Below are 20,821 nucleotides of genomic sequence, written 5' to 3'. Positions count from 1 at the left end.
GATATACCTCTTCCCTTGAGGCCTCTTCTCCAGCAATAACGGTCTTATTGCCTTTCGGCGGGAGGAAACTCCTTTCCGCTCTCGGCAATGAAGCCTGTCGCTCAGCCTTTCCCTGACCTTCAGGCTTAAAGGAATAACTTTTTCCTGCCCGCTGGATCTATCCTCGCTCATGCGAAGCTACGATCGTCCCTGCCCTAGTCGGAGGAAGACCTCCAACTTGGAGCATGGCTCGGACTTTTAGTCCTTTAAGAGATCTTCTCAAGACCCTTTACGACAGGCCTCGGATTGTATTCCGCCTTGGGTCTCCTGCTCACTCTGGCCACGGCCAGTGTGTAAGCAATCTTCTTGGTCTCTTACGAATCCCCCCTTTCTAAGGAAGAGGGGAAGGCAACATTCAGGGTCGCTCCTGAGTTGTTGGCTAGACTCAGAATCTGGGGGTCCCGGCCCTTCGGTCCGATTCATTCAAGATTTCGAGTCTCCATTCTGTATCTGATGTCCCAAGACCTTCTCTTTCTTGCCAGTAAAGGAATCGAGAGGTTAGCGCTGGGAACAGCTGCAGTTTGTCCTCAGTTGCAGCCGATTTGGGAGCACAAGGAGGACATGTGGGGAGAGTCACCAGTATACCTCTTCAGCCCGGACTCAAGGACATTCATCTCGACCTGTCTCCAGACCCTCCCCCGTCACGTCGCCCTACAGCACGATGTTAGATACATCGCAACGTCCCTCGCCTTCGAGTAATACTACTCTGTGACACAGGTGCTACAAGCTGGAGTCTGGAAGCGTCTAATGACCTTCGCAGCCCGCTTCCTGCAGGGCGTGACCCACAGGAGTCTCGATACGTTTTCTATCGCTCTGTGGTGGCTACACAACAGCTGGTCTAACCTCAGGCTCCTTTTTGGACAGGTAGCAGAAGGTTGAGGGCATTGTTCTCAGGTTTTAGTCTGCATGAACGAAAGAAGTATGTCTGGCCCTTACTACTTTCTTCATCATCCCCTCTACGGGGAAGCAGCATCCTGGTCTCTGCATAGCTGACCTCGAACCTCTGCAGGTAAACCATGCTTCCTTGTGTTCCGAGTATTGAGTCAATACTGTCGCCTCCCCCATACCCTGACGAGGTGGTATTGGGAACGTCCTAACCCAGAGTTCCTTCTGGAACTCCAGGTCAACTGCCTAGGACGGGTCACACTTCTTCCTTCACACACAAGCTTACGTAGGCCACATGGTTCCTTGCGGAGCAAGGAACTTGTGAGGTGCAGGGACTCCTTTTCTCGAGTGCAACTCACTCGGATTCTGAGTCCCCGGGTAAAGCCAAAGCCAGTATGGCTGGGGACTTTCCACCCTTCCTAAGGGGTAAGTCACCCTTTGTAAATAGCGTGGTTTGTATTTCGGTTACGGAACAAATGACAAATTCGAAGATAATTTGTATTTTTCCTAACCATACAAACCTTAGCTATTTACACATATTTGCCCGCCAGCCCTGTCCCCCAAGACAAGTCCTACCTCTAAGTGAAAGTGAGTATTCACCTGTGTGTGAGGGGGAGGAGGGGTAGCTAGCTACCACTCCCCTACCCCCCCGCTAACTAGCGCGGGGGTAATACACCCTCGTTAAATTCTAATGGCTCGCCATTTCAGCTACGCTAAAAGGTAACCCTTTGTAAATAGCTAAGGTTTGTATGGTTAGGAAAAATACAAATTATCTTCGAATTTGTCATGTTTTGTTTCCTTTTTCTAGACTAATGGGCAGTGTTTGAGGATGCTTTCCTCTGTTAAGTGTGATTGTGTGATTCGCCAGCTTATCAACTAAGGGTTGATCCCTCCAAATCTCAGGATCACTCTGGTGGCTCCCAGACTGCAGCAAGCTAAGTGGTATCCCATTCTGTTAGTATATTTTCAATCAAGGTCCTGAGAGAACTGCAGCAATACCTGCATTTAACACTTCTGTCCACCGCACCCTCGGAGGTACCACCAATCTCTGAAGTTGCTTGTTCTTGACAGTTAGAAACTATGATGTATCTCCTTCTAGCGAAAAGTTTTTTGCAAGGGATTGCGTATGTAAAGTCTGAGTACCTACGGCGGTCCTCTGCAAATGTCTAGCATGGAAAGTGGACCGTTTTCTGTGATTGATGTCGTAGAAGGGATTCTTCTCCAGTTGGAGCTTCTCTGGCGCAGATTGCGGATCTTCTTGTCTACCTTTGGTGAGACAAGTACCTCTTAGTTGTGGCTGTGAAAGGCTACCGCTCAGTCTTGAGCCCAGTTTTTTTCACTGAAGGTCATATACCTCTCCTCCTCGTGGGAGTTGTCTCTGCTTGTGAGGAGATTCGAGTATTCTTAACCCCCCTGGGATCTCTGGCCCTCAGAGTGGGACGTGACCCATGTTTTGAAATCTCCTACACGCACTCCCTATGAGTTAAAGGTCGTCAGACGGAGATCGGCCTATCAAGACTATTTTTGATAGCCTTACCATTGGCGGAGGAAGTAGGTGAGTTACATGGACTTTGTTTGTTATGTAATAATCCACGCTGAGGGTTAATCAGGGGTTTCCTTTAATTTTGTCCCCAAATTCGTACCCAAAACCCAGAACCCCTTGGCACACGACCGCAGGTTCAAGACCTTTTCCGTCCCCTCTCTAAGCAAAGAGTCAGTTGGGAAACTGGAAGAGATGCTTTTGCATCCCTTGGCAGTTGTGCCGTGTTATCTGAAGAGGACTCGACATCTCATGCTATAGTGTCAACCACTCCTCCCTAGTGCTGGCACAACCAAGAAAGAGATGTCGAAGAACAGTCTCTTTCTGGCATTGTGAAACGATCGATAAGGGTTGAAGTACCAGCTCGGGGTTATTGGTCTTCCCTTGGGTTTCCAAATGTTAGCATTTTTAAACTGCCAAACATCCTTCAACGCTTTCTGTTTAAGGGAGTATACCCACTTTTCGTGGCCGCTCAAATAGTTGTGTAGCCAGCATAACTTCTACACAGAACAGAAAGTATCTTTTCCATGGCCACGAACAGTGGTAACGTGTTTGCCTAGCATTCGCGTGGCAGAAGATCGATCCCAGCCCTGGACCTTGAGTTTAAGCTGTTTACTGGGGAGGCCACTGCTGTGATTAGGCACCACAGGTGGGGAGGGCGGGTTATGGGCTTGGCCGGCTGACATTTTTGTGAGCATCTATTATGATAAAACTGGAACTGAAACCAGACACCTTTAACCCTTAATGTGGCGCTGGATAACAGGTAAAATGATTGGCTCTTTTGGCCATTACATTCCCTTCTCTTTGGATTGAAGTGCTGGTTGGACGTCGATGCTGGTAAGCTACATGTCTGAGCATCATTCTTATTAAGACTAGGTCTGTAACAGGGGGGAGGATGGTGGAATGAATACCAAACCCATTGGTCATCATACGTCAGGTATTTCATTCCGGACTGTATCTCCTCTTCAGTGGAGAAGGCTTCCTTCATTGACCAATTACCAGATACATACTGTACTAAGTATAGGCCAGACCTTATCAACGTACTCATCCCTAGGTTAGGTGGAGGGGTTCTTGGAGTTATCTCCCTTGCTCCCGTACAGGGTCAGGAAGATTTGGCATATTCTATACTGTAGAGGGAAAAGAACTAACCAGTTCTGTTTTAGCGACCGTATTTACTACCGAAAATAGAGTCTCGCTATTTGGAAGGATGAAGGGTTTGTATTTGCGTTGGAACAAATTATAAAGTTTAAATGTATTCTGTATTTTTCCTAGCTATACAAACTCAAATCCTTTAAAGTTAAAAATATCCTACCTTGAGCGCCCCTCTAAGTTCTTAGCCGAAGGTAAGAAGTGAAGGGACTTTGACAAAGGGAAAGGCAGGGTTACTCGCCTGCGCTCATCACCTGTCATTAATTATCTCGTTAATGAGTTCAATGGCTGCTCAAGACATTCCCTATTTTAATGGACTCAGGTTTATGCCGATATGAAAAATATAAATTATCTATAATTTTTTTTTATTTTTATTACTATTCAATTCTGTTTTTGTCACAAAATATAATTGTTCCGTAACCAAAATACAAACCACGCTATTTACAAAGGGTTATTACTTTTAGCATAGCTGAAATGGCGAGCCATTAGAATTTAACGAGGGTGTATTACCCCCGCGCTAGTTAGCGGGGGGGTAGGGGAGTGGTAGCTAGCTACCCCTCCTCCCCCTCACACACAGGTGAATACTCACTTTAACTTTTGGCTCGGACTGTGACAGACGTCTGTCTTGGTCCTCGCTTGGCAGCCATTGTCTGTTTTGTCTTTACTTAATCGCTTACTTTTCATTTACTCAATATATATGCAAACATGTTTTCATGTTTGTATATATATTTGAGTATAGAAATAAGTAATTTTAAATATTTAACTTAGCCGGTGAATATATAATAGCTGCTACTCAGCGGCTCGACAGAAAACACACTAAAAAAACTCGCGAGCGATCGCTATGAAGGTTGCGGGTGTGCCCACCAGCGCCAACTATCGGTCAGATACCACTCTTGCATGTAAACAAACCCTTCAATTCTTCTTTGTCGACGTTGACGACAAGACGTACCAATTCTCGCTGTAGAACCTGGAGTTTTCTCAACATATTTGGTGAAGTACTTCATTTTGGTTTGAGCTTTCGCAGTGCAGGTGTTTTTCCTCAACATAAACTCTTGAACTCTTTATTGATTCAGATTATTTGTTGATGACTTGGATTGTTTTTGGAATTTTCTTTGACTAATTCAAAATGGCTGACCCTTCACAAGTAACTAGATTTCGGAAGTGTAATGCTAGGGACTGTAATAGGCGTCTTCCAAAGGCATCTCTCGACCCACATACTGTGTGTTCCAATTGTCGGGGTAAAACCTGTCAATTGGGAGATCGGTGTGAGGAATGCGTGGGCCTTTCGGAATTCGATTGGCTCGAATACGATAAATATGCACGTAGACTAGAGAGAGATAGGGTAAGGAGGAGTTCATCTAGGTCTGTAGATTTTTCCTCTCCACATGCCCCTGAACCTAAACCTTCCCCTGTAGTGGTTGTTCCCAACCCCCCTTCTAGCACTCAGGAACCATCTATGCAAGACATGTTACGTGCTATTCATGCCTTGGGTGAAAAAGTTGAAGCGTTAGCAACTGATCGTAATCAACTCATGGCTGACGTGAAGGAACTTAAGTGTCAGAGTGCCACGGCGGAAAGTGGGAAAGTGATTAGTGCGCAAAGTGTTGTGAACAGTGTTGCGACCGAGGGTTCGTCTGTTCGTGCCTGTCGTTCACCTAGTCCGGGACCTCTTGCAAGCTCCCAAGCCCAGGGGAGAAGTAATGTCGTACGACTTATGGGTTCGAGAGGCCTTGATCAGCGAACAGACGTTCCCTCTATGGTATCAGGCGTATCTCACCAAGATCGCCCCTACTATAAGACGAGAGAGCCCATTTTCTCCTCGTCTTCCGAAGGCTTTTCACGCAAGAAACCGTGGAGCAAGGTTTCTAGGCCTCTTAAACGGAAGTCGGTCCCTTCAGGACAGGTCCAACGTCCTGGATGTAGCCACTGGGACAGTTCGGACCCGTTGCAGTCATCGGATGACTGCTCGCCGCCTAAGCAAGGCAAGGTTGTGCCGTCTCAGACGTTAACCCCGTCTGTTACCGCACCCATTCCCGTGGACCCTAAATGGGTTATACTGCAGGACATGCAGTCTAAGCTTGCCTCCCTTATGGAAGACTATTCTGCCGATAAGGTTTCCGTTGAGCCTAGCCGTTTATCTCATCAAGATCCTGGCCTTCAACCACCCAAACGTTCCTTTGTGCGTCCTGTTGACGTTGGTGTAGCCAAGTCACGTCAATCAGTTTGTTTAGAACCACACTCGATGCGGTCTCGTGGATTTTCAGCCGCATTTGGACGTTAGGCAACTTGCTGATGCTCCTGTTGACGTTCAGGACGTTCGCCAACCATCGGAGTTGACTTCTTTTGACGCTGAGCGTCAACATCCGCAGTCTAGAGTTGTTTTGACTGCTCAGACTAGGCGGGCAAAGCAGTCTCGGGTGGACGCTGTGCGTCCTCACGCACCTGTTGTTGTTGACAGTTCACAGACTGTCAAGCAGTTACATGACGTTGCGTCCTGGTCCGCTACTAATGCACCAGTGCGTGTGGACGCTGCGTGTCAAGCATTGCCAACCCCTTTGCTTGTTTCGCAGCAGTTGTCAGATGAGGAACCTTCAGATGAGGACGTTGCTGACCCTCAGCCTGAGGATCATCCTTCAGATATTGATGAACCCAGAACAGTTCCGCCATCAATGGACTTTAAGAAAGTCATGTTAATTTTTAAGGAGTTGTTTCCCGATTACTTCGTCTCTGTTGCTCCTCGTTCACCGCCGTCTGAGTTTGTTTTAGGCGTACCTGCTGACATGCCAGCCTTTACAAAACTTGTGCTATCTCGCTCATCCAAGAGAGCTTTACGGCTTTTAGGCGACTGGTTGGAAACCAAGAGGAGTTTGGGGAAGACGGCCTTTGCCTTCCCTCCTTCTAAACTCTCGTCTAGATCGAGCGTCTGGTATGCCACGGGAGAAGTTCTCGGCTTGGGAGTCCCTGCCTCTGCCCAGGGCGACTTCTCAAGCCTCGTAGACTCTCCCCGCCGTCTAGCCATGAGACGCTCGAAGATTTGTTGGTCATCTTCGGACCTTGACCATCTGCTGAAAGGCATTTTTAGAGCCTTTGAAGTTTTCAGCTTCCTTGACTGGTGTTTGGGAGCCTTAAGTAGGAAAATCTCATCGGCTGATAGAGATGTCTCCCTACTCATTATGTCCTGCATGGATAAAGCCATCCGCGATGGATCCAATGAACTATCCTCCTCTTTTACTTCAGGAATCCTTAAGAAGCGAGAGTCTCTTTGCTCTTATCTGTCGGCAGGAGTTACTCCCTGTCAAAGATCTGAGCTACTCTTTGCTCCCTTATCGAAGTCTTTGTTCCCTGAACTTTTGGTTAAGGACATAGCTTTGTCACTCGTGCAGAAGGACACCCATGACTTGGTAGCGTCCTCTGCTCGCAAAGGGACTCCTTCGACATCCTTTTCTGCAAGACCAAGGATAGACACTCCGGCGTCCAGGTTTATACCGCCCTTTCGTGGCAGAGCTCTCAGCAGGGGAAGTACTCGTGCCGAGGGAAAGAGAGGAAAGAAGAGAGGAGGCAAGTCCTCACGTGGCAGAGTCTGACTGCCCGCAGCCTCAGACAGCAGTAGGTGCCAGACTCAAGAACTTCTGGCAAGCCTGGGAGAAGAGGGGCGCAGACAAACAGTCTGTGAAGTTGCTCAGGGAAGGGTACAAAATTCCATTTGTACACAAACCTCCTCTAGCGACTTCCCCCATCGACCTCTCTCCCATGTACCGAGAGGAATCAAAGAGACAAGCCCTGAAACTAGAAGTGTCTCTTTTGCTAGAGAAGGGAGCGGTGGTGAAAGTCTCGGACCTTCAATCACCGGGGTTTTACAACCGCCTCTTCCTAGTACCGAAGAAGACAGGAGGTTGGAGACCGGTGCTAGACGTCAGTGCCCTGAACGTCTTTGTCACGAAGACAAAGTTTACCATGGAGACCACGAAATCAGTCTTAGCAGCGGTCAGAAAGGGAGACTGGATGGTCTCTCTCGACCTACGAGACGCATACTTCCACATCCCCATTCACTCAGATTCCCAACCTTTTCTGAGGTTTGTTTTCGACAATGTGGTGTACCAGTTTCGGGCCCTGTGCTTTGGCCTAAGTCCTGCTCCTCTCGTGTTTACGAGGCTTATGAGGAATGTGGCAAAATTCCTCCATTTATCGGGTATCCGAGCCTCCCTTTACTTGGACGACTGGCTTCTCAGAGCCTCGTCCAGTCATCGCTGTCTGCAGGATTTGCATTGGACATTGAATCTGACCAAGGAATTGGGACTTTTGGTCAACATGGAAAAGTCTCAGCTGATTCCATCCCAAACTATACTGTATTTAGGGATGGAGATTCGCAGTCCAGTTTTTCGGGCTTTTCCGTCTGCCCCCCGAATAGAGCAAGCCCTGCTCATAATCCAACGGATGTTGAAGAGAGAACGTTGCTCAGTCAGGAATTGGATGAGTCTGGTAGGAACCTATCATCCCTGGAGCAGTTTGTCTCGCTAGGAAGGCTACACCTTCGACCTCTCCAGTTCCATCTAGCTTTTCACTGGAAAAAGGACAAGACGCTAGAGGCGGTCTCAATCCCGATTTCCGAAACAGTAGAGACATGCCTGAATTGGTGGAACGACAATATCAATCTAAGAGAGGGACTTCACCTAGCAGTTCAGAAACCAAACCACGTTCTATTCTCAGACGCATCGGATTTGGGTTGGGGTGCGACCCTGGACGGTCGGGAATGCTCAGGTCTGTGGACCTCCAGTCAGAGGAGCATGCACATCAACGGCAAGGAGCTTTTGGCAGTCCACCTGGCCTTGATGAACTTCGAGAGTCTCCTTCGAAACAAAGTGGTGGAGATCAACTCGGACAATACCACAGCCTTGGCATACATTTCCAAGCAAGGAGGCACCCACTCCCTGACACTGTACGAGATCGCAAGGGACCTGCTCATTTGGTCAAGAGATCGAGGCATCTCCCTGTTAACGAGGTTTATACAGGGCGTCTTGAACGTCTTAGCAGATTGCCTCAGTCGGAAGGGTCAGGTAATTCCTACGGAATGGACCCTCCACAAGGACGTGTGCAAGAGGCTTTGGGCGACTTGGGGTCAACCCACCATAGACCTCTTTGCAACCTCGATGACCAAGAGACTTCCAATCTATTGCTCTCCAGTCCCAGACCCAGCAGCAATACATATAGACGCTTTTCTTCTAGATTGGTCTCATCTAGACCTATATGCATTCCCACCAATCAAGATTGTCAACAAGGTACTGCAGAAGTTCGCCTCTCACGAAGGGACAAGGTTGACGTTAGTTGCTCCCCTCTGGCCCGCGAGAGAATGGTTCACCGAGGTACTTCGATGGCTGGTAGACTTTCCAAGAAGTCTTCCTCTAAGAGTAGACCTGTTACGTCAGCCCCACGTAAAGCAGGTACACCAAGGCCTCCCCGCTCTTCGTCTGACTGCCTTCAGACTATCGAAAGACTTTCTAGAGCTAGAGGCTTTTCGAAGGAGGCAGCCAGTGCGATTGCAAGAGCGAGGAGAGCTTCTACCATTAGAGTATACCAATCGAAGTGGGAAATCTTCCGAAAATGGTGCAAGTCAGTATCTGTATCCTCGTCCAGTACCTCTGTAGCCCAAATCGCTGATTTTCTCTTACACCTGAGAAGGGTTCGCTCCCTGTCAGCTTCCACGATCAAGGGCTACAGGAGCATGTTGGCTTCGGTCTTCCGGCATAGAGGCTTAGATCTTTCCAACGATAAAGATTTACAAGATCTCCTTAAGTCTTTTGAAACCTCTAAGGAACGTCGTTTGGCTACTCCTGGATGGAACTTAGACGTGGTCCTAAGGTTCCTCATGTCAGACAGGTTTGAGCCATTACATTCAGCCTCCCTGAAGGATCTCACTCTTAAGACTCTTTTCCTGGTGTGCTTGGCTTCGGCTAAAAGAGTCAGTGAACTTCATGCCTTCAGCAAGAACATCGGTTTTTCTACAGAAAAAGCCACTTGTTCTCTTCAACTTGGTTTCCTGGCCAAGAATGAACTGCCTTCTCGTCCTTGGCCTAAATCTTTTGATATACCTTGCTTATCAGAGATCGTAGGCAACGAACTGGAGAGGGTGTTATGTCCCGTTAGAGCTCTTAAGTTCTATTTAGCTCGTACGAAGCCATTACGAGGTAAATCTGAAGCGTTATGGTGTTCGGTTAAGAAACCATCCTTACCTATGTCAAAGAATGCTTTGTCATATTTTATCAGATTTTTAATACGAGAAGCCCATTCCCACTTGAATGAGGAAGACCGATCTTTGCTTAAGGTTAAGACGCACGAGATTAGAGCTATAGCAACCTCCGTGGCCTTTAAGCAAAATAGATCTCTGCAAAGTATCATGGACGCGACCTTTTGGAGAAGCAAGTCAGTGTTCGCGTCATTTTACTTGAAAGATGTCCAGACTCTTTACGAGGACCGCTACACACTGGGTCCATTCGTAGCAGCGAGTGCAGTAGTGGGTGAGGGTTCTACCACTACACTTCCCTAATTCCAATATCCTTTTAATCTGTCTCTTGAAATGTTTTTAATATTGTTTTATGGGTTGTACGGAAGGCTAAGAAGCCTTTCGCATCCTGGTTGATTTGGCGGGTGGTCAAAGTCATTTCTTGAGAGCGCCCAGATTAGGGGTTTGATGAGGTCCTGTTGTATGGGTTGCAGCCCTTGATACTTCAGCTCCTGGAAGTCTTTCAGCATCCTAAGAGGATCGCTGGGCTTCGTGAGGAAGACAGACTTACAAGGCAGAGTAATCGTCTAAGTCAACTTCCTTACCAGGTACCTATATATTTTGGTTTTGTTATATTGATAACTGTCAAAAACTCTTAGCTTATACGCTGTAAACTTAATTAACTCTGGTCTCTACCCACCGCCTTGGGTGTGAATCAGCTATTATATATTCACCGGCTAAGTTAAATATTTAAAAATGATATTTTAATTATAAAATAAATTTTTGAATATACTTACCCGGTGAATATATAAATTAAAGGCCCTCCCTTCCTCCCCAATAGAGACGCAGCGGGACGAGAAGAATTGAAGGGTTTGTTTACATGCAAGAGTGGTATCTGACCGATAGTTGGCGCTGGTGGGCACACCCGCAACCTTCATAGCGATCGCTCGCGAGTTTTTTGAGTGTGTTTTCTGTCGAGCCGCTGAGTAGCAGCTATTATATATTCACCGGGTAAGTATATTCAAAAATTTATTTTATAATTAAAATATCATGTTTCCTTTTCGGATGTGTGTGTGTAGTGTACGATATCTACGTGGAGGCCTCGGCAGTTAGGCCACCACGGCGTATTTTATGGGTGGCGATCGAGTTTGACTTATGTCTTTCTCTCTCTCTCTCTCTTGAGGTCGTTCACCCTTTTACTACGTGTTACTACGCCCTTGTAGCCTAGCTTCCTTTCCGTGTGGGGGGTTGCTACGCCGTACGTTTGTATCAATTAGTTATGAATCTAATTGTAGTTGTTTTTTGTTTTTCGGCTTGTAGAACGATTCCTTTCGGGGTTTTCGTTCTTTCTTTAGTGTTCATTCATTTTTAATTTACATAATTACATAGTTACATAATTATAATTGTTATAATTCTGTTTTGGTTACAGCTCTCCTTCCGCGAGTGTAAGTGGTTGTGAGGGCACGTGCCTGTTGTGTAATTCTTGTTCCTTTCCCTCGGGATTCCCCTTCGGAGCCTTCCCGGGGGAATGAATGTGTACTAATATTATTTGTTTTATTTTTTTTTTTACAGTTACCGATCTAGTTCGTTTCTGTAATATAGCAACGGTGTGAGCTGTCTGGTTGAGTCCTGGGGATTCGGCTGGTGCTGCCTCCCCCCTTGTATTTTCGTCAGGGGCGTGTCTCCTTCTACTGGTAGTACTCCCGTGTCGACGGACAGCTCTCCAGTTCATTTTAGAACAGTCAGGAGGCTTGCCTCCTTGGGCGGATAACTTTCCTTCCGAGGGAAGTTTTTCCTGTCCAGGCTTGAGTTTTTCTCCTTTTGGGGGGTTCTTCTCTTGCCTTTTTTTCGTGCGACTATGCTCTTGGTGCTGAGCGGTCGCACCTGCAGTTTCGCTCAAGGGGCTGGGCAACTGCAGGAGCTCCTCTTCGGAGGATTGCTCCTTTTAGGTCACTGGCTGACCAGTCTCTTCCACGAAGTGTTTCTCTTTCGTTCGCGAGAGAGTACACTCATAGAGACTCCTCTTCGGAGGTTTCTTCTGTTGCTGTTGCTGTTGCTGTTGGCCTCCCTCGCCGTAAGGCCCACCGTCCGCCTCGTCGTAAGGGCCTCTCATCTCCCTATAAGGGTGCTTGAGGCGCCTTTTTGGATCTCCGTTTGCAGCCTACAACTCCTTTTTCTCGATCTTCCGCCTTGGTGCAGATGGACAGCAGTCTGATCTCGTCTTCCGACGGGCAACGGTCTTCCCGACGGACAACGGTCTGCCCGACGGACAGCGGTCTTCCGACGGACATCAGTCTCCCGGCGGACAACGATCCCTTCGGGGCAAAGGGTTGCCCCCACGGGGGTTCTTCCCTTGCGTGTCAGGGTTTCCCTGCGCGCCCTTCTGCTCATCAGCGCTCTCCTGTTCGTCAGCGCTCTCCTGTTCGTCAGCGCTCTCCTGTTCGTCAGCGCTTTCAAGATGATCTTCCCTGCGGTTCCTGTTGGTTCCTGTTACGCGCCCTGTGCGCCCACGTTCGCCCTCGCGATCTAGAACTTCGGTTCAGGTCGGGGTCAAGGACTCTTCTTCTTTGCGCAGGCTTCCACGCGTAGCCTTCTGCTCGTCAGCGATCATCAGCTCGTCAGCGATCATCAGCTCGTCAGCGATCATCAGCTCGCCAGCGATCATCAGCTCGTCAGCGATCATCAGCCCGCCAGCGATCATCAGCTCGCCAGCGATCTCCGGATCGCCCACGTGTGTTACAGCCGGCACGCCAACGTTCTCCAACACTTCTGAAGGAACATGGTTCGCCAGCTACTATCTCACCTGCGCATGCTGATCGCCATCGCGCGACCCTCAACTGCGGATGCTGATCGCCATCGCGCGACCCTCAACTGCGGATGCTGATCGCCATCGCGCGACCCTCAACTGCGGATGCTGATCGCCATCGCGCGACCCTCAACTGCGGATGCTGATCGCCATCGCGCGACCCTCAACTGCGGATGCTGATCGCCATCGCGCGACCCTCAACTGCGGATGCTGATCGCCATCGCGCGACCCTCAACTGCGGATGCTGATCGCCATCGCGCGACCCTCAACTGCGGATGCTGATCGCCATCGCGCGACCCTCAACTGCGGATGCTGATCGCCATCGCGCGACCCTCAACGGCGGATGCTGATCGCCATCGCGCGACCCTCACCTGCGGATGCTGATCGCCATCGCGCGACCCTCAACGGCAGATGCTGATCGCCATCGCACGACCCTCAACTGCGGATGCTGATCGCCACCGCGCGACCGCACACCTGCGGATGCTGATCACCATCGCTCAACCCTGCGCATGCTGATCGCCATCGCGCGACCCTCAACTGCGTATGCTGTTCGCCATCACGCGATCGCCCACCTGCAGATGCTGTTTGCCATCGCGCGACCGCCAACCTGCGCATGCTGATCGCCATCGCGCGACCCTGGCATGCTGATCACCATCACGTGACCCTGCGTATACTGATCACCATCGCGCGACCCTGCGCATGCTGATCACTGCTCGCGATCGCTCACCTTCGCATACTGCTCGCCATCGCACGATCGCTCACCTGCGCATACTGCTCGACCATCGCGTCGGCATATCACAACGCGCCATCGCCAACCTGCGCGTTAGCGCTCACCAGCTCACCACCGATCGCTTGTTGATCCATATCGCCAGCAGTCCTCCTCGCCCACGCGGCAGCGCGTTTCCTCGCCATCGCACTAACGCTTGCGTTCGCCGCCTCGGACTCGCTCTTATCCACCTGCCCACCCTCACGACCGCTCGCCTGCGCGCCCGCGCGACCGCTCGCCTGCGCGCCCGCGCGACTGCTCGCCTGCGCGCCCGCGCGACCGCTCGCCCGTGCAACCGCGCGACCGCTCGCCCGTGCAACCGCGCGACCGCTCGCCCGTGCAACCGCGCGACCGCTCGCCCGTGCAACCGCGCGACCGCTCGCCCGTGCAACCGCGCGACCGCTCGCCCGTGCAACCGCGCGACCGCTCGCCCGTGCAACCGCGCGACCGCTCGCCCGTGCAACCGCGCGACCGCTCGCCCGTGCAACCGCGCGACCGCTCGCCCGTGCAACCGCGCGACCACTCGCCTGCGCGCAGACGTGCCTGCACGTCTACGCTCATGCTCTCCAATGTTCGCCCACGCGCGAACCAACGGTTTTTTTCCATCGCATAGACGGATGGTGTTCCGTCGCGCGAACCTACAGTGTTTCTTCGCACAAATGTCGGCTTATTTCTTGCAGTATCCATTGCTCGTCTATGGGTTATCGCCCGCCGACCACCAGGAATTCCCGTCGCGCGAGCTCCAGGGCAATTGCGACCATGATTCCCAATGGGGTTTTCGCAGCATGACCAGCCTGGCGAGTTCTTCTGGAGCGTATTTCCATAACACTGTCTCACCCCGTGAACACAGAGCATGGCACTTGCAAGAATAGGAGAAACTTAAGGGAGATCTGAGCAACACTCCTCTATTCCTGAACCTGGGTTAGCCCTTCCCCATCATTCCCTGGAAGGACTTTTGGCGGGGGGGGGGGCTTTCCGTTCGAGATTTCTCCATCGGACAAGGGGTGACTGCTTACCTCTTCCTCTGGGAGCTTACCAGGTTCTTTCCCTCCTCGGTTACGGCCCGAGGTTTGGTTCAAGGAAGCTACAGGAAGATCAAGGGTACTTTCCTCCTCTCGAGCTCAGGCACCTTGGCCTTTCGTCATTAAGTATCTAACTTGCGGACAAGCTCGATGTTGTACCATCTGGACGCGCTGACTGAAGGCTTCCTTCGGGTGTCTCATCTGTGGAGGTCGACGACCTCAGACACCCTTCCATCCTTGAGAAGAGTTTGTTTGTGCCCAAGGACAGAGACTTAGACAGCCGCTGTGCGGAGTAAATCGACTTCCAGTTTCACTCCTCCAAGGCGCTTTCTTCCAGACTCTGCAGGGCTCCAGCGCCTTTTCTTTCAACCACGTCGGCCTAAGTTATCGGCTACGACAACTGGGACAAGGTGTCCAATTGCAGTTTTCTCCTGTCAGGAACAGATGGCACGGAAGACTCCCCCGGGGGGGCATAGTCCTAAAAGGAGTTCACGAACTCTAGGATTGCAGGTTTTTCACTGGGAGGATGCTTAAGGTTACTCATCCGAATGACAGCTTCCCGATGCCCATTCCCGCATATTCTCTGTGAGTAGCCAAGGATGTCGCGCCTGCCGTCTCTGTCAGCAAATTCAGTGTCTCTGAACCTCTATGCCATAGCGTCAGCAGAGTTGCCCGGTTGGGCAGAATGATCCATACCTTAGGCGAAGGTCTTCCTTAAGATCATCGACGGCTTCACCCCCGGCCCCCTCAGTCGATCCTTTCTTGTAAGGAAGGATCTGAGAGGGGATGTCCATAGTCGACCTCTCAGCCCCGATCAAGTTTGTCGAACAAACTTCGGCCAGCAGAATCGATCAGACTGGTAACGAGGCGACAGGACTCCTTAAACCCTGGATCGGAAGGACGGGTACTTTCAGTTTCCATTCCATCCATCTTCCAGTGTGCTCGTCGAATTCAGCCTAGACTGCAAGTATTCCTACTTATGATGCAGTGTGGCTATCCCGCCAAGGCATAGCAGGTTTGTTTCCCCAGAGAACTCTCCCTGCCTTCCTCTTGGCCGCTCAGGGGCAGACTTCCGCCGCCTCTGCTGTTTGGAGGGCTGGTCAACTCCGGTAGGCTCGGGTTTCGACCCTCTTCAGCGCCGGAACAAGCTTCCGGATGCTTACCATTAGTGTAGGCTCATGGTATTTTGCTTGGAGCCTTCTCTTCCTCTGCCTCAACATCTGGAGTATCTGGCCATGATATTGAGTCAACCGACTTACCACATTGGAAACCCCGCTTCTCGTCCATCCAGCGAGGTTAAGCAACGTCGGTACTTGGATGAGTGACCACCTGGGGACGCCAGATTATGTTACCACATCCTCCGAGCCTTCCTTTCGGTTGACTGTGGCAAGACTGAGGAGAGTCGCAGTACCTGTTCTCAGTCAAGCAGAGCTTTCAGCCCTACCTTGGAACGTTTCCTAGTTCTTCTTTCCTCATTGACCCGTCTATAGTCCGAACGGTCGCCTCAGGATAAGTTCCATGTGGGGCGATCCAAGTTCCGGTGGCTTCAGGCAATGTTTAACCGGACTCCCTGGCCCTATGGGACCAGCGGAACTATTAGACCTGCAATGGGTGTTGACCTATGGAGCCTCTTGATGGTAGTGGATATTCTCGTCCTTTCCCCACATTCTTGATGCGGTTCTCGGACTCGTCAAAGGAAAGGGGGGGGGGGGGGGGGGCATCTGGTCCAGGCCTATGGTCAAGACCTGAAGGATACCTCTCCATCATTCAGGCAGGCTTAGGGGCCTTAGTCTGGCCCCTCTTCAGATCCTACAGCTCCTGCCGAGTCTCCCCGTTGCGCGTCGACTTCATTCTAACCAGCAGGGGACGCATTTTCACACCTTCACATCTTGCAGTAGAGATACCGGGATGATTGAGATTCTCTCAATACCACCATCGGCTCTCTCATTCCAGGCAGGGGAATGTTTCTCTCAGACTATCCGAGCAGAGCTTCATAGAGAGAGTGTACCTAGGGGTCTTTGACCTTGGGTAACCAGCAAGTGCTGGTCTGGGGGACCTGATCGCGACAGCTTGGAACCTCAAGCTTCCGCTAGTCTTCCCCCCAGTCTCAGACCCCGAGACTCTGGCAAGATGCATTCCGGTGATGGTGGGACAACTTCGACGCCTGCGTCTTCCCTCCTTTTTGTCTGCGGACAATGGGCCTCAACAAGACCAGGTTGTCTGTCAACCTTTCAATGGGAGAGCTCCACTGGGACTACGCGTAGAACGGTTTCTGGACCCTCTGCTTCCCCTGACGGAACTCCCGGGAGAGCTTCTCCCACGGCGCAGACTACTCAAGCAACCACACTGCGACATCTCTCCCGAACCGGGGCGTCGCTTCGGCTTCATGCCTGGAGACACTACGCTTCCTCCTCTAGAAGAGACAACCCGCTACAGTCGCGGTACGGAGGTCGCGTCATCTGCGATGGTCATCCGCAGGGGTCTTCCAGGCAAAGTGAAGAGTCTAAGGTGGTTGGTGCCGTGGGAGATATACCTCTTCCCTTGAGGCCTCTTCTCCAGCAATAACGGTCTTATTGCCTTTCGGCGGGAGGAAACTCCTTTCCGCTCTCGGCAATGAAGCCTGTCGCTCAGCCTTTCCCTGACCTTCAGGCTTAAAGGAATAACTTTTTCCTGCCCGCTGGATCTATCCTCGCTCATGCGAAGCTACGATCGTCCCTGCCCTAGTCGGAGAAAGAACTCCAACTTGGAGCATGGCTCGGACTTTTAGTCCTTTAAGAGATCTTCTCAAGACCCTTTTACGACAGGCCTCGGATTGTATTCCGCCTTGGGTCTTCTGCTCACTCTGGCCACGGCCAGTGTGTAAGCAATCTTCTTGGTCTCTTACTACTCCCCCCTTTCTAAGGAAGAGGGGAAGGCAACATTCAGGCTCGCTCCTGAGTTGTTGGCTAGACTCAGAATCTGAGGGTCCCGGCCCTTCGGTCCGATTCATTCAAGATTTCGAGTCTCCATTCTGTGTCTGATGTCCCAAGACCTTCTCTTTCTTGCCAGTAAGGAATCGAGAGGTTAGCGCTGGGAACAGCTGCAGTTTGTCCTCAGTTGCAGCCGATTTGGGAACACAAGGAGGACATGGGGGGAGAGTCACCAGTATACCTCTTCAGCCCGGACTCAAGGACATTCATCTCGTCCTGTCTTCAGACCCTCCCCCGTCACGTCGCCCTACAGCACGATGTTGGATACATCACAACGTCCTCGCCTTCGAGTAATACTACTCTGTGACGCAGGTGCTACAAGCTGGAGTCTGGAAGCGTCTGATGACCTTCGCAGCCCGCTTCCTGCAGGGCGTGACCCACAGGAGTCTCGATACGTTTTCTATCGCTCTGTGGTGGCTACACAACAGCTGGTCTAACCTCAGGCTCCCTTTTGGACAGGTAGCAAAAGGTTGAGGGCATTGTTATCAGGTTTTAGTCTGCATGAACGAAAGAAGTATGTCTGGCCCTTACTTCTTTCTTCATCATCCCCTCTACGGGGAAGCAGCATCCTGGTCTCTGCATAGCTGACCTCGAACCTCTGCAGGTAAACCATGCTTCCTTGTGTTCCGAGTGTTGAGTCAATACTGTCGCGTCCCCCATACCCTGACGAGGTGGTATTGGGAACGTCCTAACCTAGAGTTCCTTCTGGAACTCCAGGTCAACTGCCTAGGACGAGTCACACTTCTTCCTTCACACACAAGCTTACGTAGGCCACATGGTTCCTTGCGGAGCAAGGAACTTGTGAGGTGCAGGGACTCCTTTTCTCGAGTGCGACTCACTCGGATTCTGAGTCCCCGGGTAAAGCCAAAGCCAGTATGGCTGGGGACTTTCCACCCTTCCTAAGGGATAAGTCACCCTTTGTAAATAGCGTGGTTTGTATTTCGGTTACGGAACAAATGACAAATTCGAAGATAATTTGTATTTTTCCTAACCATACAAACCTTAGCTATTTACACATATTTGCCCGCCAGCCCTGTTCCCAAGACAAGTCCTACCTCTAAGTGAAAGTGAGTATTCACCTGTGTGTGAGGGGGAGGAGGGGTAGCTAGCTACCACTCCCCTACCCCCCCCCCCCCGCTAACTAGCGCGGGGGTAATACACCCTCGTTAAATTCTAATGGCTTGCCATTTCAGCTACGCTAAAAGTAATAACCCTTTGTAAATAGCTAAGGTTTGTATGGTTAGGAAAAATACAAATTATCTTCGAATTTGTCATTTTCAACTTAATGTTGACCTTTTCGGTTAGTGAATTTCGTTGAATTTTATCTTTATGAAATGTTTCTAGGCTGCAAAACCTGACTTAAGCTAAGATCATCTCAGAAACATGGCTTAGTAAGAAGAATAGCAACGGAAGGTTTCGTAATAGAGAAACTCGCTGAGTATCAATATTACTTCACTTTTCGTCGTGTAACTTTGAAGAAGGTTTAAAGGTAAGTAGATTCCACTCTGGCATATAACTTATAATGTATTTTACTTTGCTCTAATCTCACTGCAAGAATAAGTTATTCAAGAGGATTTCATCTCAGGTCGGTTTTCATACACACTCTATGTACTCCCCAGGAGAGATTAGTTCACCAAACTTTCAATTGGGCTCCACAAGGCACTAGAAGAGTTAGAAGACCCAGGCCTACATGGCTGAGGACTATGAAACTTGAAGTAGGAGATGATGAATGGAGAAGTATTGATTTAAAAGCTCAAGATAGAGACGACACAGAAGTCTAAGGACTGAACCACTGATAAAGGCTAGAGAAAGTGTAAAATTTCATCATCATCATCTCCTACGCTTATTGACGCAAAAGGCCTCGGTCTTACACCAGCCGTCTGTATCTTGAGCTTTTAATTCAATACTTCTCCTTTTGTCATATTCTACTTCACATTTCATAGTCCTCAGCCATGTAGGCCTGGGTCTTCCAACTCTTCTAGTGCCTTGTGGAGCTCAGTTAAACTTTTGGTGAAGTACTTTCAGTCAAGAATATGTACTTCTGTGGGCCCCTGATCAGGATATCATGCCCAATGCATAGTATGTAGAACTATGGATCCTTTTCTTCTCTTCTCTTCTCTTCTCATACCTCTTATCCATTCTTCCCACTTGACTTTTCAATTTTTTTCTCATTTTTCAAGTATTTGCTTTTTCATTTCAGACAAGTCACTGACCTATCAGTGCCTTCATAGAAGTTGTTCAACTTTATAATATGGTACCTATAATCATGATTAGCAATTCGCTTGGATTTTAGGAATGAATTCAAGTTGAGAATTTGGCACTCTTAGCACTAGTAACATGAACAACATCTACACCATTATGTGAATCTGCATTGTATTCTAGTATTTTCAATATTAATCTTACCCGATGATCATGTAGCTGTCAACTCTGTTGCCCGACAGAAATCTACGGTCGGGATACGCCAGCGATCGCTATACAGGTGGGGGTGTACACAACAGCGCCATCTGTGAGCAGGTACTCAAGTACTTCTTGTCAACAAGAACTCAATTTTTCCTCTGTCGTGCCTCCGGCTAGACCTACTTGGATACGCTGTTGATTCTGGAGTTATTGTTCACGATTTGGTGATGTATTTGCTCTAGAGTTTAGCCTTCGCTATTCAGGAAGCTTTATCATTAGCTTAGCAAGCTTTTGGAATTAATTTGATTTAATTATGGTGACGAAGAGAGTATGGACTCTCTTTCACTTTTAAATGGCCGACCCTTCCCTTAGACGGAAGTGTTGGTGTCGAAGAGAGTATAGACTCTCTTTCATTTTTTATTTTATATCTCTCCGCCATTTATAGGCCTCTTCGATTAACTTTCCTTATATTATAAACTTATAAAAATTATTTTTTTTATGTTTGTTTATATGCGACCTTTCCTAATAGTAGGCGGTCCTTACTTGGAACCGAAGTTAATTAACATTGAGCTCGTCATATCGTTTTTCCTGTTAAGAATTTATGCTATTTTAATTTTAATGTTTTTGAAAGAATTTCTTTGATAAGTCTCGTACTGTTTTCAAAGTTGAACTAACGTTTTGTTTAGTCTCCGCAGTTGTTGACGTTCAGAACGTTCAACTTGCGCTCTATCGTTACGATAGAGAGAGAGTATTTCACGGTTTCACGTTGCAGTAAGAGTAAACCGATTCTAGCGTTTCGTTCATTCTTTCTTAGCTTAAATGGTTTTAATTCTATAAAGGAACTTTTTATTTGGGAAACCTTTCAGTTTTTTTCCTTTAACAAATAATATGTTTTAACGATATATATAATTGGGCTCATCTCTCAGGTTCTAAGTCAAGAGAGAGAGAGAGAGAGAGATAGAGACGGAGGGAGAGAGAGGAGGATAAACGTTTCGTTCAAGCGGGTAACGTTGTTCTCGTTTTTTTGCTCT

General features: G+C 49.3%; 1 long non-coding RNA gene across 1 annotated transcript in view; it reads left to right on the top strand.

The window, feature by feature from the left end:
* Nucleotides 1-20,821, top strand: part of LOC137616941 (uncharacterized) — a 63,473-nt gene that overhangs the window by 16,970 nt on the left and 25,682 nt on the right. Inside the window, exon 2 of the long non-coding RNA XR_011039523.1 lies at nt 18,738-18,882. This is a non-coding gene — a long non-coding RNA (uncharacterized lncRNA). The remainder of the gene's footprint in view (nt 1-18,737; nt 18,883-20,821) is intronic.

Source organism: Palaemon carinicauda, chromosome 23 (assembly GCF_036898095.1).
Source record: "Palaemon carinicauda isolate YSFRI2023 chromosome 23, ASM3689809v2, whole genome shotgun sequence".
Lineage (NCBI taxonomy): Eukaryota > Metazoa > Arthropoda > Malacostraca > Decapoda > Palaemonidae > Palaemon > Palaemon carinicauda.
This window is presented reverse-complemented; position numbering and strand designations above follow the sequence as displayed.